Raw genomic sequence first — 21,545 nt, 5'->3', positions numbered from 1 at the left:
TTCCCCACTTATCAAGGGAACATATGTACAATGTATGTGATAAGGTTAATTTGTCTGTTGTCAATAATAACCCTTTGAATCCCCACTGTGCTGAGTCAGATAAAATATGTATGGTTATATTTAGTCAGGATGCAATTTCTGTGGATATGATGAAAAATAATCATGTCAATTTACATGTGCCAGGGTTTGAGAACGACCAAGAGTGTACAAATGTGTCTAATGTGGCTTCAGTGACATCAGCAGTTACCTGAGCCAAAGAAGAACAGATAAACTCCTCTCCTTTAACCTCTAAAGTACCAGGTTGGGAAGTGTAAATGCCAAATTGCTTTCTAACAAATATTTAAAATGCCCGCTTTAATTTATACTGCGGATCTGGACCTACGATAAAAGTGCGCTGTACGTCGCAAAACACTACATCACTTAAGAGAAAACAATACACACACACATTGTCTGAGTTCCAAAGCTCATTGATGTATATATTTGTTATTAAAAGGATATGTATTCAATATATCACAATGTACAGTATATATATAGTTACATGGTTACAATTTATACAGTAAGCAGTTAATACAAACTAAATCAAATACATACAGTTATAGGCCAGCATACAATATCATTCCCTCAATGCATCTTCCGCTCCATATATCTCTCTCAGCAAATAAATACAGGAACTGGGCAGACAGCATCTCGAACAGCACCCAGGGAAAAAGAACAGAGACTCCTGTGTGTCTCTTCAGCAATGTACTATGTAGTTTGGGGGAGTGCACAGACTAGTCTAGGGGAGGGAACTTTCTCATTCATGATGAGTCACTGGTCAATTCATATGCAAACGAGGTTCAGCCTTGAAGACATCAAAAGGCCTGGTCTGAGTTTCCTGTCCATCACATGCTTGGAATATCCATTGTTCTAATAAGAGTGACTTTAGCTTTCATATATTTAATCATATCTACTTGTTGCAATGAGCTACAACTTAATAATGGGCATCAAATTGATATACACATAAATATGGTTGTTTTAATACCAAATACGACATGTCCATCTTGCTTCGTTCCAATAATACACATACATGACGTTACTCCATTAAATACATTTAAAACATTATGATGTCTGGCGCTTGATATGTTCAAATTATGTGCTGTATGAAATATGTGTTGAATCTATCTATGTGGCATGTCTGTGTAAATGCATATGTTACCATATATTGCTGTGCTCGCTGCGCGTATTTGCAAGCATAGTGACTCATATGTATGGAGTCTGTATGTTCTCTCTATGTAATATTTTTGACTTTGACAGTCCACCCTTTGGCAGTAAACAATAACTGCCATAAATTATTAACATAAGAAAAATATTTCAGATAATAATCGGTGACCTTGACACACGTATGTATTCATTTCACAAATCAGACATTTGACTATATTTGGGGAAGATAGGGAGGAAGACGAGACATCCTCTATATGCACTCGGCGGTCACGGGACCACTGGTTAAGTGTGAGACAACATTCAACCTATAGAGTATGCTGGGACAGTGCTTTGGCCTATAATGTCTGATTTGGATGAACATTTCACACATACATGTACCTACGTCTTTGTACACTGATGTTCGGATTCGATTGAGGTTCTGCTGGGTAGATGAAGAAGACACAAACAAATCGTGAAAGTGACATATAAAATTTTCATGATCTACATATTCCTATCATTTTCTGAACATTGTTTCCATTTCTGCAACATATGCTAGGTCTGTTTAATCATTGAACAAGGGTTATAAGTAGTGTCCTTCCTACATAACATAAACCTTCGGAGTTCGCTGAGAGCCGCTCATAAACCTTTCTTCCACATATATTAATGAGCTCTTTATCTGCAATGTGTGAATAGCCATTGTCTGATTGTTCCTGATTACCTCCCAATTTCCTGAAATTGGTGAGATTTAAACATACCAAGGATTTATCTATGGTACTGGTGGATCTTAAGGCTAGGGGGTCTAGTAATATTATATTCTTTGTCCATCAGTCCCCTCCCCCTTCCGTGTAATTCAAGTACCTCAGCTAACTCTAAAAAAAATGGCACTAATCCTGCATCTTTTCATCTTAGAGGTACCTGTGAGAACATCCAACATTCCATTTAAGACCTTACCCACTAGTGAGTGGTAATCACTCAAGGAATGTCTGTCACCTTGTTGCTAGACTGACATCTCTGGATGCTCTTATCTTCAAATATTGGGTCACAATAACTCCAAAATACAGTATTTCTCAGACAATAGCCTATAACATTACCTCCGAACTCCGTAACTACTAGACTTTTGATTTTTCTCTGGCTTTAACAAACTGATCGGCTAATCCTGGGATCCTATATGGAAATCACTCCTTCCTCCAGAACCAGTTCCAGTCCCACACTTGACTCCTCATGAAAAACCTCGCAAAAATAGAATGTCCTGAAAAAAAATGTTTGTCAGCGGGAAAGAGAGAAAAGAGAAATAGAACAAAACAACTCTTGTCCATAGCAAATCAATTACAATGACTGGTCTTTCTGCAATCCTTTAGTACGCTCAGGTAGTGTTCAACAGTGTCGCCTCTCAGTCTTCACGGAACAGACTCTCTGGTGATACTTTTGCGATCTCACTCCATTTACGAGTTCCTTCCGGACTACCGACTTTCCTGCAATGGGAATCGTGGACCCTAGTCTTTCTCTCGGCTACTTTCACTGGGATAGTGCTGTCAACAAAACTTGGTATGGTCCTTCCCACCTGTCTATTAGGCAACTTGAGCATAAGAACAATTACACAGTCTCTTGGTTCACAATCAAGACAGTTAGTATTTGGCATACCAGCAATCAACAGTTTCAAGTTCTTTTGTCAAGTTCTCAAATGCTGGCTCATCTCAATAAGGTACTTTACTGTCACCTCATTGGTATATTTCTGATCATTGTGCGGATCAATCATGACATGAGGTTGTCTTCCAAAAAAAACAAAAAGACACAAATACCAAAACCAAAACAAATTTCAAAGAGGGTGATTCGTTAAGTGAAGATCTGGGAGTGGTTCCGGTGCTACATAATACTAGTGGCAGTATCTACTGTATGATCACAATAGTCCAATTTCAAGCTTTGCTCCTATTCCTAGGGTTACCATATCTACACACAAATGTCTGCGCAATTTTTCTTTGCGGTAAACATAGCAGCATCCGTGGCGGCAGGAAATGCCTCTACCCAGTTTGAGAAAACATCAGTGCACACCAATACATAACAATAATTCCTAAAGGGTGTTAACTGTACGAAGTCGATTTGTATTATCTGAAAAGGTCTGTCTGCAGGAGGGATATGGGATGGCTCTGTTGGTATTGCCTTACCAATATTCTTCCTCAAGCAAGTAAGACAGGTCATTGCTTTCTCACCTGCATGAGAAGAAAACCCTGGTGCACTCCAGTAGGCTCTTACCAGCTTGCACATACCTTTCTTACCCTAGGTGAGTCAGACCATATGCCGCCTCAGCTAAGCTTGGGAGACATGCTCTGGGGGCCACTGGCTTACCTTGTCCACCTCTCCAGAGTCCTGGGGACTCCTAACCATACCCCTTTGACTTCCAGACCCCCTTTTCCTGTAGGGAACACAAATTTGTATCTTAATTTAACTGTTGTGTGTTTGCAATGAAGAGTACCATGAGCATAACTAAAAAAAAAAAAAAACATCTCTAGAGGAGAGAAAGAAGGAGAAAATGAAAAAGAAAAATGTCAGGTTTGCCATTCACCAACAGGCATATCAGTGTCTATACAAAATTTCCCTTCACCAGTATTCTCATCCTTCCTCCACCCTTTGTGCATGACAAGTCACACTGCAGTAATACTGGTGTTATCGTGCTGGTGAGATATACTGGTTCGGGCAGAACTCTGAAGGACCAGTTAGGCATGTAGTGTTTGAACTGTAATCGGGTCCATGTATTGTACCACCCTGTGTAAACGCAAAAGATGAAGAGGAAACTGTGGAGAAACAGAATAGAGGTTGGTGACAGATGAGTTTGTAGAGGTGGAGAAGATTTTATTAAAATTTGACAACTGGATTGGGCACTACGGGGAAGTTACTCTCTACTTGGTCTACTCCCCTTAAAAAAAATTCTGTGTTTGTTGTATCGCTATTGGGACTATCCCAGCCATCAATCCCGTGTCCTGTCCATCCTAAGTTCATAGGGAACCCGGTATCTGTGAGATAATTTCCTCTACCTGTGATGGACATGCATCTAGAACAGTGAAATGTAATATTAGTCTTCGTGGATGTCTAACATACTTTGTACTTCCTGAGCGGGAGCACATTATATGTATATCATATCTAACAAAGCTCCTGTTAAGTTAATCAGGGGCCATTTCTGCTGGGAAAAAGAAGCAAAAGTTTAGAGGCTCCATCTTAACCCCAGCAAGTTTTGTCAAAGGGTAATGTTGCATTTATTTTGTTCTTCCCATTAGCCGAATCTGTGTTTTCTATATGGCTTGTTATTCCATACTATATGTCCCTTGGTCCCGTCTATGTGTTTAATAATGTGGCTTGTGTTTTCTGTCTAGGGGGTCTATAATGACTATGTGTCCTACTACTCCAACAATCTCTGGCAAAATGCCCTTCCTTCCTACGAGTGTAACATATTATTGACCTTGACTTACCATTATGGATCTAGGGTTTGGACTGATGGGTCTTTCCTGTATGTGCCTGTATATGTACCATCCTCAATCTCTCCACCTGTTGTTCTCTGTGCCTAGCAATATTCTTGTGATGTTCAATAGCGCACTCTCTAAGATTAGCTACTGTGACACCTTTCCAATTTGGCAAATAAGTCTGCACCCTGACCCTCAATGCCTTATTGAGCCCGTCCATTAGCACAGTGACAGCCACCTCCCATTTGCCTATTTAGTGTTTACAAGTGATCTTATCCAGACGGAGAGTTTTCTATTACTGTAAAAGACAAAAAAAAAATTTTAACAAGCTTCTAGGTCATGCGAAGTATTCATTCAATCCTTTTCATCCCGTATTAAGGGTCTGTACATGGTCCAACAAACATTTCCGAGCTCATCTTGACTAGGGGCATTACTAGGAATGAATACTTCTTATATGGTAACTAAAAGAAATACCCGGGGATTTACCCTGTCTCTGTCCGCTTTCCTACTGGCAAATACTAATGTGCGGACAGGTTTTTCTCCATTTCTCATGTTACTTTCTTGATTTTTATTTTATTTTTGGGTTTTACTATATATGTACACGAATGATACCATACTTACCAGTTCCACTGGTCTCAGCCACTTCCCCCGCAGGCTACTGCTCTTCTTTTACCAGTTGGATACTCCTCTGAGTGCATGAGAAATGGCTGAAACCAATCAGGTCTCCTTCTCCTCCTAAATAAAACTTCAACATTCATTAGTACATATATAGGTTACAGTCATATTTTTCATATTTTTATTATTTTCTATAGTTTGTATGCTGGCCGTAACTGCTTCCACATCTACATATGGCGGTGTACTTGCTTTCTCTTTTTCTTCCTACTTGTTTATTGTTGCTACAAGTTCAAACAGTTCTTATATTTCCATTCTTGTCTTATATGACTTTGGTTAGACATACCACCTGCAATACCTTAGGATCAAACTCACCAACCCCTCTTGCTGCCACAGGTTTAAACAATTTGTATGTCTGACCCTTTGTTTTCTAGATTTGATCAGACATATTCTACTACTTACATTCTGCAGTACCTCTGGTTCAAAGCTGCCCATCCTAGGGAATGATACCCTATCATTAGCAGTCATACGTACCCATTCATTGCAAAAAGCCTCCATGTGTGAGCCATATTTCTCACACATAATAAACCTCGCTGACCCTCTCGGCCGCAATTCTGACCTTCTCAGTACCAACTCTTCAGCCTGAACCCTAGCTACCAAAGGCTCACTGCTTGTGCAATTGGATCCCATCCAGGACTTTTTGCCTAGAAATGCAATCCCCAAATGCACAACACAGTAGACGGTGAAAGACACCTAACGCTTTCACTCGCTCCTTCTCCGCTGACGTACTACGACTCACTCCAATAGTGACCACCGCGTATCCAGTGAGGCCCTAACTGGCTTCTATTCACTGGAAGTTTTAGGAGTAACTTACCTTTTCCAGTGAATATCTACCGTTGACGATGTTCCTGAGAGAGACTAGCGAAAACTTCCCTTTTTGACTTACACAAATCATGCTTGCGTATACTCTACACAACGCTAATGATACCGCTATTTTACGCAAAAGCTCGTAAAGGGGTATCAAGTTGCGCTATGTATCGCACCCACAAACATGTGGTCCAATCGCACAGCGTATAGGTACTTGTTACGTCTCCGCCCTACGACCACTGGAATCGAATACACAAGCTGCGATACCTCAGCCGGAGCGTAATACAAAACTTTTAAACTTCAATTCACAATTTCTATCACAATGCACAATCCTATATCATGCTTCTCTACAAATCACCTCACAGTTTGCATATTATCTCTATCTATATTAATGTGAGTCAGCCGCCTCACGCAGCCAAGCCTCCACTCACTTGGTGTACCCACGGGACCCGAATTTCTAGGGTTCAAATCCTCTCACTCCACTTTCACTCACTCAAATACACCTTGTTTTTCTTTTCTGTACATAAAATTTTTACTCCCTTAGGTCGGCCGCTTTACCCCAGAGGTACTTACAGTTTTTAAACTACATTTTTAAGGTAACCTGTTTTTGAAATCGAATAGTTATGTGCTATTGTATTAAATGTATACTATCTCGCCTTTAATTGAACAAATATCGTGTAATTTGTACTTAGCGTCCGTATTCTTACGCAACCTTGCGTAAACACGCGACCAGCGTGCCTTTTATGCCACGAGCGCTCTCCTGTACTTTGTCCGGACCACGTGTACAATCGTGCGTCCGCAATAAAACAAATCACACAATCTCTATAAATGTGAGCAATACAAACTATAATCGCACACAAGCACAACTCACACTTGTTCTGTGTAACCCTTTATGACTGGGCTAGAATTGCGTTTTGTGTTTTTATAATTATTCCCTTAACACACTAATTCAAATTTATCTATATAGCAACAAATGTATCACACAGATCTAAAATGACTAATAACCTATAATTTAAATGCTATGATTCAGATTGGATAGCTATCTTGTAGAACATACACTGATATAAATATACACACAATTATAATAATATTATATGTATGTATCATTTACTGGCCTCCTATGAGACACTTTACTTTTTCACTGCCTCTAATTTGCATATCAAAGATATTTGCTGTTCACTACAAAAAAAAAAGGTTACACAGGTTAATTTGCATTTCAATGGCTATACTCCACAAGTCTTGGAAGAAAAGAAAGAAAGAAAAACCCAAAACTCTTTTTTTTTTTCACAGACAAGAAGGAAAAAAAATCATTTATCTCACCATTTACTCTCACTAGGCCCAATTGAAACTATTTGGAATTGACTATGGCATGGGTTAAATAAATTCATTGGTAACTCATACATGATGCTGGTGTGACAAAGGAAACTGATTGTTCTGAGCACACTGAAAATCAGCTATTTAGAAAGTGACTTTCCTAAAATGGCCCCTGCTCCTCCCCCTTCCACATCCATGAAGTTTACACAAGATGGTGGACAGGCCATGTGGTTAGTCCAAAATGGAGGACAGACCATGCAGCTTCCTTGTCACAAAGAAATCACACTCCACACTGGCACCAAAGTTACTTTAGGCCTGAGTTTTAAAAAAATATATATATCAAGGCTATGCAGAAACGTTTAAATGTACTTTTAAATCTATTTAACAGATAAACAATCCAATCTGAATCAAACACAATATGACTTATTTGAACTTTGATTTGCAACAATAAAAATACGCTGTATCATCTTAAATAGTATGAGAAACACATTGTCCCTTGAATTTCATATCAGCGGCTTACTGATAACACAACAGAACACACGGATGAGATTTGTCAGCGTCACAATGCGTCCACCATTTGCTGATTGACCACAGCGTCGTGTTTGTAATGTACAGTGCATCATTAAGACCGTGATATCGCAGACTCAGTCCCATCTGTAAACGCCAAATTGCTTTTTAACAAATATTTAAAATGCCCGCTATAATTTATACTGTGGACGCCAGGCGCATCTTATTACCATATACGATAAAAGTACGCTGTACGTCGCAAAACACTACATCCCTTAAGAGAAAACAATACACACACACATTGTCTGAGTTCCAAAGCTCATTGATGTATATATTTGTTATTAAAAGATATGTATTCAATATATCACAATGTACAGTATATATATAGTTACATGGTTACAATTTATACAGTAAGCAGTTAATACAAACTAAATCAAATACATACAGTTATAGGCCAGCATACAATACTATACTATTCCCTCAATGCATCTTCCGCTCCATATATCTCTCTCTCTACGCAAATGAATACAGGAACTGGGCAGACAGCATCTCGAACAGCACCCAGGGAAAAAAAACAGAGACTCCTGTGTGTCTCTTCGCAATGTACTATGTAGTTTGGGGGAGTGCACAGACTAGTCTAGGGGAGGGAACTTTCTCATTCATGATGAGTCACTGGTCAATTCATATGCAAACGAGGTTCAGCCTTGAAGACATCAAAAGGGCTGGCCTGAGTTTCCTGTCCATCACATGCTTGGAATATCCATTGTTCTAATAAGAGTGACTTTAGCTTTCATACATTTAATCATATCTACTTGTTGCAATGAGCTACAACTTAATAACAGACATCAAATTGATATACACATTAATCTGATTGCTTTAATACCAAATACGACATGTCCATCTTGCTTCGTTCCATACATGACGTTACTCCATTAAATACATTTAAAACATTAAGATGTCTGGCGCTTGATATGTTCAAATTATGTGCTGTATGAAATGTGTTGAATCTATCTCTGTGGCATGTCTGTGTAAATGCGTATGTTACCATATATTGCTGTGCTCGCTGCGCGTATTTGCAAGCATAGCAACTCATATGTGTGGAGTCTGTATGTTCTCTCTATGTAATATTTTTTACTTCAACAGAAGAGGACATTGACATAGTAGCAGCCCCTGCAGCAGCAGCAGCCCATCCTCCCTTCAAACTTTGCACAAACACATACGCACCCACAGGCACACACCCAGCCAAAACCCTCCTCTCTTCCCCTCACACAAACCAAATTATGAGAAATCAAACCTTCCAAGTGGAACAGCAGACTGACCCCACCCTAGAATCTGTGAGGATAAGGGTCAGTCAGCCATCTCAGAAAGGTGACCAAGATATGGTTTATTGGAATAAAAGGAAACTATACTGGGTAAAAACTGTTTTAGAAGATCCCCAAGTGGTAATTACTAAAAGACAGCTGGTAGTTGCCCAGGACTACTGAGAATGGTTGTTGAAAATGTCACATGATTCCCTATAGCAGGACTCCCTGAAAACCGATTCCCCCCCCCCCTTCCCAAACTTCACGGGCCGAGCCCGGCTCGGGACGTCCCACCAGACTTGGACACCAGAACGAGGCAAAACGTCATCATCCCGCTGTCGGATTCTCGTGGGTTTTGGATTCCATATAAGTAGCCGCACGTCACCGCCATTTTTACTCCAGTCCTGTAGAGTGTGTTATGAGTCACGACAGTGGCTCATTCCTGTCTTGCATTTTGATTATGTATTTTATGTTATTCTTCTGTTTCTGTTCCCCTTGGCTTTTATGGGGTGTCCGGAGTTTCACCCTTAAGGAGAGGGTACTGTTATGAACCACAAGCAGTGGTTCATTCCTGTTACTTTCTGTTCATGTATTTTGTATTATAGTTCTGTTTACATGCCAGGATTTCCCCTGTACCTGTTTAGAAGACTCTTGTTGGCCGCCAGTCGGTGTAATTGCAGCCTGTTTCTATGTGTTTAGCCTCACCTGTCTGATAGTTGAACATTATGTGGTGAGTCTCTGTACTGCAATATGGCTCTTGTCTGTGTTAGACTCACCTGCAGGTGTTTGTGCAATTACCTTGTGCCTGGCTTCCAGCCATCCTGATTGGGGCGTGTTCCCTTATTACCTAGCTAGCTATGCAGTTCTGAGCTGGTTATAGACGTTTGTAAAAGATATCTGTATGTTCCTGGTTGGTTTCTTGTCCAATATTTTATCTGTGCCCAGGTCTTGTTTGATAGTGGAATCCTGCATACTAAGTTCTGGCAGAATCTGGAGTTTACTACTGTCCACCTGCATTCCTACCTTCAGTGAGAACCTGTCAGCTTCTGGTGAACTGCTTCCTGCCCTGGAGCATTCCAGTCCTGGAATCCTGTAGTTTGCCTTTCCTGATCCAGTAATCCTGTGTCTTGGTGTCCACCGGTTTGTAGTCGGAATTCTGCCGGTCCTCCGGTCCAGAGAGCCAGTGTCTGCAGCTTTGGGGGTTCTTGTCCATCTGCCAGTATTCATACCGGTTTCGTGAGTGGCGGCTCTGCCGCATCCCTTGGCCTAGGCCGCAGCATCTTGTTATATTTGTTTTGGAGTTTCTGCAGAGGGTTCTGCGTTGGCTGTCCTCGCCAGTATACGACAGTCTTGTGTAGGCATGTGGACAGCATTGCCTTTGTTGTTAGTCTTGGCAGCTGAGCCGCACATACTTACATTTAGTTCTGTAGCGCCCCTAACTTTGTATTTCTGTCTTTAGTTAGAGGTTCCCCTTGATCTCGCCCATCTCAGTTTACGCCTTGTCTCCAACTAAGACTGGGGGGCATCGGAGTTGGGCAGACATAATCCGCCCTTCAAATGCGGGCGTAGACTGACCACGCGGGGGAGACAACAGAGTCAGGGGTTCTGTAGGGGTTGCTGCTGAACTCCATTCCTAGCCGCAGCATTATGTTCCTGTACTTGGGGCTCATCCGCCCAGTTTCAGGAGTACCAAGTACAGTGAACGTAACATAGTGTAGCGAGAAGACATGTCTCCTCAGTGTCTGTGCGGGAAAGTGGTGTGGCGCGTGGGGTGGCGACCTGCTCTTATGTGTCATTCCAGTGCTGTCTTGTGCTACATCAGTTCAGTCACAGTGGTGGTGTCCTGTGCTGCCATAAGTCCATTGCTGCTGTATAAGTCCAGTCCAGTGCAGTGGTGCTGTGTTTTGCTGCATCAGTCCAGTGGTGGTGTCCTGTGCTGCCATAAGTCCAGTGGAGGTGTCCTGTGTTGCCATGAGTTCAGTGGTGCTGCTGTATAAGTCCAGTGCAGTGGTGCTGTGTTATGCTGCATCAGCCAAGTGGTGGTGTCCTGTGCTGCCACAAGTCCAGTGGTGGTGTCCTGTGCTGCCGTATAAGTCCAGGGGTACTGCCATATAAGTCCAGTCCAGTGGTGCAGCCGTATAAGTCCAGTGGTGCAGCCGTATAAGTCCAGGGGTACTGCCGTATAAGTCCAGGGGTACTGCCGTATAAGTCCAGGGGTAATGGCGTATAAGTCCAGGGGTACTGCCGTATAAGTCCAGTCCAGTGGTGCATCCATATAAGTTCAGGGGTACTGCCGTATAAATCCAGTCCAGTGGTGCAGCCGTATAAGTCCAGGGGTACGGCCGTATAAGTCCAGGGGTACAGCCGTCTAAGTCCAGTCCAGTGGTGTAGCCGTATAAGTTCAGGGTACTGCCGTATAAGTCCAGTGGTACTGCCATATAAGTTCAGGGGTACTGCCATATAAGTCTACCAATATTGGTGATCATTCAGAGTTGTTCGCTCGTTGCCGATTTTTGCTATGCTGCGATTTGTTGCTAAATGCGCATGGTGCGCAGGGCGCATGCACTTAGTTATTTAACTAAAAACTTAGCAGTTTTGCTGTTGTTTGTGCAGCGCTTTTCTGTCGCTCTGTTGATCGGTGAGTGATTGATAGGAAAGGGGCGTTTCTGGGTGGTAACTGAGCGTTTTCTGGGAGTGTGCTAAAAAACGCAGGCGTGTCAGGTAAAAACGCAGGAGTGTCTGGAGAAACGGGGGAGCGGCTGGCCTAACGCAGGGCATGTTTGTGACGTCAAACCAGGAACTAAACGGACCGAGCTGATCGCAATCTAGGAGTAGGTCTGGAGCTACTCAGAAACTGCTTGAAAATATTTATTAGCATTTCTGCTAATCTTTCGTTCGCTATTCTGCTAAGCTAAGATACACTTCCAGAGGGCGGCGGACTATCGTGTGCAATGCTGCTAAAAGCAGCTAGCGAGCGAACAACTCGGAATGAGGGCCCTTGTGCGTATATTATATCTGGGCAAATTCCAGCACGTCCCATGTATTGCACATACAATTCATTTGGTGGTGCAGAATTTTTTTAAAAATGACAGGGGCATACAGGAGATGATGTTGGTGGCCCGAAAAATTTCAGGCCACTTTCGACATTCAGTCACTGCGTGCCACTCCTAGATGGCCCAGGTGTTTGTGCCACACACTTGTGTCGCTTAGTTTAGACATCCAGCTACCTCATTGCACCTCTTTTTCTTCTTTGCATGATGTGTTGTTTGGGGCCTATTTTTTAAATCTACCATCCTGTCTGCCACTGCAGTGCCACTCCTTGATGGGCCAAGTGTTTGTGACGAACAGTTGTGTCGCTTAACTTAGCCATCCAGCTACCTCATTGCGCCTCTTTTTCTTCTTTGCATGATGTGCTGTTTGGGGCCTATTTTTAAATCTGCCATCCTGCCTGACACTGCAGTGCCACTCCTAGATGTGCCAGGTGTTTGTGCCGCACACTTGTGTCGCTTAGCTTAGCCATCCAGCTACCTTATTGCACCGCTCTCTTTTTCTATGCATGATGTGCGATTTGGGACCTAGTTTTTAAAAGTGCCATCCTGTCTGCCACTGCAATGCCACTCTTAGATGTGCCAGGTGTTTGTGCCACACACTTGTGTCACTTTGCAAAGTCATCCCGCTACCTCGGTGCAACCTTTTGGCCTAAAAACAATATTGTGAGGTGTGAGGTGTTCAGAACAGACTGGAAATGTCTGGAAATGAATGTTATTGAGGTTAATAATACCGTAGGATCAAAATTACTCCCACATTCTGTGATTTTAGCTGTTTTTATGTTTTTTTAAAAATCACCCAGATCCAAAACCAAAACCCGAAAGGGTGGTTTTGGCAAAACCAATCCAGATCCAAAAGACGAGTGGGGATCCAGATCCAAAACACAAAACACGAAAAGTGCCCGCCGCACATCTCTAAGCAGGACATGTGAGTATTTTAAAAACTAAAGGCACAAGGCGCAGAGTCAGATCAGGCACCTATGGATGCAAATGTATGTGCTGATGATGGTGTTTTTACAGTTGTGGAGAAAACCTTATTGACTTCCCAAGGTTCCCATGTCTATAGAGCTGATCAGGGCAGTGTATCACTGTATATGCTGATAATAAAATTCCTGCCAACCCTGCTTAAAATTATACTTATATATACAGTGCATCCAGAAAGTATTCACAGCGCTTCACTTTTTCCATATTTTGTTATGTTACAGCCTTATTCCAAAATGGAATAAATTCATTTTTTCTCTCAAAATTCTACACACAATACCCCATAATGACAACGTGAAAAAAGTTTTTTTGAGATTTTTGCAAATGTATTAAAAATAAAAAAAGAAATCACATGTACATAAGTATTCACAGTCTTTGCCATGAAGCTCAAAATTGAGCTCAGGTGCATCCTGTTTCCACTGATCATCCTTGAGACGCTCCTACAGCTTAATTGGAGTCCACTTGTGGTAAATTCAGTTGATTGGACATGATTTGGAAAGGCACACACCTGTCTATATAAGGTTCCACACTTGACAGTGAGTGTCTGAGCATCAGAGGCATAACTAGGGTCTTTGGCGCCCAGAGCAAGATGAAGAATGGAGCACCCCCCCACCTCTCAAAATTATAAGCACAGCGAAGGCGTCCAGTGGAAAATGGCCATGGCCACAAAACATTAGACGTGTCAACATTGCATGTCACCCATTTCTCATCACTCTGGGAACATTCCTTTACATTCTATATGCACCTTACCTAAATTATGGTTTCTCACAATGTGGAACCTCAAAAGAAATGTATCCTCCCTGGGTAGATGGCATTTTCAGTCGGTAATCATTATTCATGTAGGAGATCACATCGTCCAGAAGATACCTGTTTCTGTAGGAATATTGACAAGGTCATCATCATACAACAGGGGTTCAACCAGACTCATGCCCCCTGTGTCTTTCAGCACACCATCACTTCCCCTGCGATGTCTTTCAGCCCACCATCACGTCCCCCTGCATTGTCTTTCAGCACACCATCACATCTCCCTGCGTTGTCTTTCAGCACACCATCACGTCCCCCTGCGTTGCCTCTGAGCACACCATCACGTCCCCCTGCATTGTCTTTCAGCCCATCATCACGTCCCCCTGCGTTGTCTTTCAGCACACCATCACATCCCCCTGCGTTGTCTTTCAGCACACTATCACATCCCCCTGCATTATCTTTCAACACACCATCACGTCCCCCTGCGTTGCCTCTGAGCACACCATCACGTCCCCCTGCGTTGCCTCTGAGCACACCATCACGTCCCCCTGCGTTGTCTTTCAGCACACCATCACGTCCCCCTGCATTGTTTTTCAGCACATCATCACGTCCCCCTGCGTTGTCTTTCAGCACCCCATCACATCCCCCTGCGTTACCTTTCAGCACACTATCATGTCCCCCTGCGTTGTCTTTCAGCACACCATCACGTCTCCCTGTGTTGTCTTTCAGCACACCATCACGTCCCCCTGCGTTGTCTTTCAGCACACCATCACGTCCACCTGCGTTGTCTTTCAGCACACCATCACGTCTCCCTGTGTTGTCTTTCAGCACACCATCTCGTCCCCCTACGTTGTTTTTCAGCACACCATCACGTCCCCCTGCGTTGTCTGTCAGGCCACCATCACGTCCCCCTGCGTTGTCTTTCAGCCCATCATCACGTCCCCCTGCGTTGTCTTTCAGCACACCATCATGTCCCCCTGCGTTGTCTTTCAGCACACCATCACGTCCCCCTGCGTTGTCTTTCAGCACACCATCACTTCCCTCTGCGTTATCTTTCAACACACCATCATGTCCCCCTGCGTTGCCTCTGAGCACACCATCACGTCCCCCTGCGTTGTCTTTCAACACACCATCACATCCCCCTGCGTTGTCTTTCAACACACCATCACGTCCCCCTGCGTTGCATCTCAGCACACCATCTCCTCTGTGCTTCTCTCTCAGCACACCATCACCACCTCTGTGTCGTCACCATAGAAATATCAACAAAAATTGTTATGTGAAAGAGCTACTGTAAGTACATGACTTTTCAGCGTCATGTGCCATAACTAGTGATGAGCGGGTTCGGATCCTCATGGATCCAAACCCGCCCGAACTTTACCTTTTTTTGCACGGGTCCAAGCAATTCGGATCCTCCCGCCTTGCTCGGTTAACCCGAGCGCGCCCGAACGTCATCATCCCGCTGTCGGATTCTCGTGGTATTCGGATTCTATATAAGGAGCCGCGCGTCGCCGCCATTTTTCACTCGTGCATTGGAGATGATCGTGAGAGGACGTGGCTGGCGTCCTCTCAGTTTCTATGTTCAGTGGGCTGCAAATATCTGTGCTCAGTGTGCTGCAAATATCTGTGCTCAGTATGCTGCAAGTGCAAATATCTACGTTCTCTGCCTGAAAAACGCTCCATATCTGTGCTCAGTGTGCTAATTGCTTTATTGTGGGGACTGGGGACCAGCAGTGTTATATAGTAGGAGGACAGTGCAGAGTTTTTGCTGACCAGTGACCACCAGTTTATACGTTCTCTGCCTGAAAAAATGCTCCATATCTGTGCTGCATTGTAGTATATAGTAGGAGGACAGTGCAGAATTTTGCTGACCACCAGTATAACTATATACATAGCAGTACGGTACAGTAGTCCACTGCTCTACCTCTGTGTTGTCAAGTATACTATCCCATCCATACCTGTGGTGCATTTCAGTTTTGCACAGTTTTCTGACCACCAGTATATAATATATAGCAGTACAGTACAGTAGGCCACTGCTCTACCTACCTCTGTGTCGTCAAGTATACTATCCATCCATACCTGTGGTGCATTTCAGTTATGCACAGCTTGCTGACCACCAGTATATATAATATATAGCAGTACGGTACAGTAGGCCACTGCTCTACCTACCTCTGTGTCGTCAAGTATACTATCCATCCATACCTGTGGTGCATTTCAGTTTTGCACAGTTTGCTGACCACCAGTATATATAATATATAGCAGTACGGTACAGTAGGCCACTGCTCTACCTACCTCTGTGTCGTCAAGTATACTATTCATCAATACCTGTGGTGCATTTCAGTTTTGCACAGTTTGCTGACCACCAGTATATATAATATATAGCAGTACGGTACAGTAGGCCACTGCTCTACCTACCTCTGTGTTGTCAAGTATACTATTCATCCATACCTGTGGTGCATTTCAGTTTTGCACAGTTTGCTGACCACCAGTATATATAATATATAGCAGTACGGTACAGTAGGCCACTGCTCTACCTACCTCTGTGTTGTCAAGTATACTATTCATCCATACCTGTGGTGCATTTCAGTTTTGCACAGTTTGCTGACCACCAGTATATATAATATATAGCAGCACGGTACAGTAGGCCACTGCTCTACCTACCTCTGTGTCGTCAAGTATACTATCCATCCATACCTGTGGTGCATTTCAGTTTTGCACAGTTTGCTGACCACCAGTATATATAATATATAGCATTACGGTACAGTACGCCACTGCTCTACCTACCTCTGTGTCGTCAAGTATACTATCCATCCATACCTGTGGTGCATTTCAGTTTTGCACAGCTGCAAAGCTGGAGAGATTGAAGGAGGAGCTAAAACAGAGCGATTCCGCTAGGCATGTGGGACTTGTGGATGGAGCCCTTAATTCGCTTTACCAGGATTCATGGGTGGTCAATCTGTTGAAATCAGAGCACTACATTCACCAGCAATTGCCTCCAGAAAGTACACAGGGACCTGAGATGGTGGATTCCAGTGGGGACGAATTAATAATCTGTGAGGAGGGGGATGTACACAGTGAAAGGGGTGAGGAATCGGACGATGAGGAGGAGGTGGACATCTTGCCTCTGTAGAGCCAGTTCGTGCAAGGAGAGATTGATTGCTTCTTTTTTGGTGGGGGCCCAAACCAACCAGTCATTTCAGTCACAGTTGTGTGGCAGACCCTGTCGCTGAAATGATGGGTTTGTTTGTGCATGTCCTGTTTATACAACATAAGGGTGGGTGGGAGGGCCCAAGGACAATTCCATCTTGCACCTCTTTTTTCTTTCATTTTTCTTTGCATCATGTGCTGTTTGGGGACTATTTTTTGAAATGCCATCCTGTCTGACAGTGCAGTGCCACTCCTAGATGGGTCAGGTGTTTGTGTCGGCCACTTGGGTCGCTTAGCTTAGTCACACAGCTACCTCATTGCGCCTCTTTTTTTCTTTGCATCATGTGCTGTTTGGGGACTATTTTTTTTATCTGCCATCCTGTCTGACACTGCAGTGCCACTCCTAGATGGGCCAGGTGTTTGTGTCCGCCACTTGGGTCGCTTAGCTTAGTCACACAGCTACCTCATTGCGCCTCTTTTTTTCTTTGCATCATGTGCTGTTTGGGGACTATTTTTTTTATCTGCCATCCTGTCTGACACTGCAGTGCCACTCCTAGATGGGCCAGGTGTTTGTGTCCGCCACTTGGGTCGCTTAGCTTAGTCACACAGCTACCTCATTGCGCCTCTTTTTTTCTTTGCATCATGTGCTGTTTGGGGACTATTTTTTTTATCTGCCATCCTGTCTGACACTGCAGTGCCACTCCTAGATGGGCCAGGTGTTTGTGTCCGCCACTTGGGTCGCTTAGCTTAGTCACACAGCTACCTCATTGCGCCTCTTTTTTTCTTTGCATCATGTGCTGTTTGGGGACTATTTTTTTTATCTGCCATCCTGTCTGACACTGCAGTGCCACTCCTAGATGGGCCAGGTGTTTGTGTCGGCCACTTGGGTCGCTTAGCTTAGTTATCCAGCGACCTCGGTGCACATTTTAGGAATAAAAATAATATTGTGAGGTGTGAGGTGTTCAGAATAGACTGGAAATGAGTGTACATTATGGTTATTGAGGTTAATTGAATATTGCCCATAATGTCTAAAAAAATTTAATAATCAGCTGTTAAAAATAGTTATAATATAAATAATGTTGCACACAGTTGTTTCTCCATCTACTCGTTTCACTTCTGATTGTTCAGCACTATGACTCCATTGACTTCACCAGATAAAGTAGAAAGATAAGGGGCGTGGCCTAGCTGCTGCTGTGTGTGGAAGTGTCTGAGCAGAGCTCCGGGATTTCGGGCACTTCTCTCCGTCCCTGCTCACCCATCTCTGCTCCTTTCCGCCTGGTGTCCTCTCCCCCACTCCTGCTGCTGTGCGCTGGCCGGTTGGTGAGGTCTGCGGAATCGGGGAGCGCTCCTGGAGGCTCCCGCGGATTGCGGACTGCCTCTTGCCCTAAAGCCGGGAACTAAATGTTTAAGCCTTCCCGTGCCGGACTTCCGGGACCGGGAAAAACGGGACGTGGCTCCGCCGGACGGATCCTACCTCTCCCTGCAGGCTCCTGAAGGGTCTCTGGGGGCTCCCAGAGGCCAAGGACCCGTGGGCCCTTGTACTTTCACTCCTGTGTGCCTGGGATCCACCTTTGTCTCCAGCAGGGAAGGAGACATTCACAGCCGGTGGCCATTTTGGATTTGCCAGTCTATGCAGCTCTGCAGCTTTGTCCCCTTCTGAGGCTGAAACTGAACCCTGAGCTGGACCAGGACCAGTGTTATCTACTTGGGGCTCTCCTCCAACCTTTACTACTGCATCTCCCCTGGGTTGTATATTACATTACATGGTAGTGCTGTCCGATTTCTGCTGGAATCCCCTGCTCTGGATCTGTGAGTACCCCCTTTCTGGGATTTGTTGTGCCTCTCTCATATTTGTCATCTCTCTCCGACCCTGCAAAGATCTCCTGCATGTAATAATGTTTGGATAGGGATATGATGTGCTCTGTCCTCTCTACACCTCCACCCGGGGTTGTCATGCATACATATTAGCATTTATTTGGAACCAGCATAATAATCTGCCTCCAGGGACTGTGACGCATTGGCCTTTCAGTTTCACTCATCTATTCCTTCTACTGCAGCCCTCTAACGATGCCCCCTAAAAAAAATTATGGACACGCTCCCGCCCCCGGTGGCCTCCTCTAATCAAAAAGGGGCACTGGGATGGACTCTAATTCTACAGATCCTCTCACTGTCAAGACTCTGTGTCAAGTCCTTGCGGCTTTTAAATCTGAGCTCACTTAAGACCTCAATCTGGCTATCCGTGAAGTTAAAGTGGAGCTATCTGCTTTAGGTGATTGTACAGACCATCTTGAACGTAAAATGGAGGAACTGGTGTCCTCTCATAATGACCTTATTTCGGCCCATGACCGACAACAAGCTGAGATAGAGTCGTATAAAGACAAAATGGCAGATATAGAGGACAGGTCACGGAGAAACAATATTAAAATCTGTGGTATCCCAGACTCGGTGGCCAATTCGGAACTTCTGGACTATACTATGTTCCTCTTCCGCAAACTGCTCCCTGGGGCAGACGACAGGGATCTTCTCATCGATCGCATTCACCGGCTTCCGAAACCGCGGTCGGTTTCCGCCTCCTACACTCGGGATACCCTCCTCCGTGTTCACTTCTTCATGACCAAGGAACGGATAATGCAAGCTGCTAGATCTGCATCTGACTCGGATTCGCTTGGAGGTCTACAAATATTTCCTGAATTCTCGGCACTGACCATCTCTAAATGTAGAGCTCTGGCTCCTATCATGAAGGCACCACGTTCTCATGACATTAGATACAGATGGAGCTTCCCAGTGAAATTGGTGATTTCCCATGAGAATTCCTCCTACGTGGTTGCCACTCTGGACGCTGGGGTTAAGCTGCTTAGTGACTTGGATGTTTCAGTCAAAGTGCCCTCTACATTGAAACCTCGCCTGCCACTTACCCGTGAGTGGTCTGTGACCTGACTGAGTGCTCTATGTTCCAATTAATGTAGTTCCTGGTTGATCTTCATGTTTGGTAGGGGACTCCATCCCCCCTATAATACATACCGGATACATGAGTTTATCTGTTATATATTTGTATGCTTTTGGTTCCTTCATTTGCTGGTTATATTACTATGTGTACCTGCATTTTCCTCTGATTCTAGCTCTTTCATCTTTCTTTTTCTTATTACTGTACACATGAGGGTATCTCACTAGTCCCTTAAATTATCTGTTGATGTGCTTGTTGGTACCCTTATTGGTACTTGTAGTTTGGCTATACATTATTGCTCCAGGTATACATGTGCCCTTTGTACCCCGGGTGGTGATACTACCGCCACCTCCCCATACTTTTTCTACTGCATACCTTTCCCCTGCAGTAGCAATCTGGTCCCGATATACTGGGCCCTTTTGGTTTTTCCTGCCTGTCCTTTCCTCTTTTTTCCCTAGTTCGTCTCCCCCCCCAATTTGGGATGTCGGCTGTTTTTGCTTATTCTATATTTTAAATGGTACGAATATATTCATTGAATGTTAAAGGGTTGAACTTCCCCAATAAACGCAGGCTTGCCTTGTCCACTTTTCATAAACACAGAGCTGACATAGTTGCTTTGCAAGAAACACATTTTTCGTCAGCAGGTCCCCCGGCTCTGAAAGACCGGAGATACCCAGTTGGCTTCTTTGCAAATGGCCCCTTCAAGCGAAATGGAGTGGCTGTCCTTTTTCGGAGCTCTGTTTTGTTTGAACTGCTGTCCCAGATAGCTGACAAGAATGGTTGTTTCCTCATTCTAGTTGGAAAATTGGAGGATAAGATGGTTACGATTGTGTCCCTCTACGCTCCCAATTCTAACCAAGTCCCGTACCTTAGGAAAGTTTGCTTGACTATTGCGAGGGTACGTCAGGGTGCCCTGCTTATGTTGGGCGACTATAATTTAGTGCTTGATCCTAAATTAGATAGATCTCCTCGGTCTCCTTCCCAGATATCTGCTGCTCCAGCTGGCCCATCACTAGCCTTCTGTAATTTGCTGGCAGAATATGACCTGTATGACTTGTGGAGAGTTCAGAACCCAACTTCGAGAGATTATACGTATTTCTCTCCAGTGCACAATTCCTACTCTCGCATAGATCTTATTCTTTGCGATAAGTGGACTTTGCAGCACTCAGCACAGGTGGATGTTCTGCCTATTTCCTGGTCAGATCATGCTCCTCTCCTGGTCTTGGAATATTTGCCACCAATTTACTCCCCCTCGGCCGTGGCGCCTATCTGCCCACCTGCTATCGGACCCTATATCTAAAAAAATGATTGATGATTGCATCTCCCTCTATATGGAAACTAATTCTCCCTCAGATACTTCTACCACGACCTTCTGGTGTGCCCTTAAGGCAGTTGTGCGGGGCACTGCGATCCAAGCCGGTGCTAGACTCACACAACAAGCTATCCAACAACA

General features: G+C 44.0%; 1 long non-coding RNA gene across 1 annotated transcript in view; it reads left to right on the top strand.

Moving 5' to 3' along the window:
- LOC134927647 (uncharacterized) overlaps window positions 1-21,545 on the top strand; it is an 83,200-nt gene that overhangs the window by 39,749 nt on the left and 21,906 nt on the right. The window lies entirely within an intron of this gene.

This window comes from Pseudophryne corroboree, chromosome 5 (assembly GCF_028390025.1).
Source record: "Pseudophryne corroboree isolate aPseCor3 chromosome 5, aPseCor3.hap2, whole genome shotgun sequence".
NCBI classification, from domain to species: Eukaryota; Metazoa; Chordata; class Amphibia; order Anura; family Myobatrachidae; genus Pseudophryne; species Pseudophryne corroboree.
This window is presented reverse-complemented; position numbering and strand designations above follow the sequence as displayed.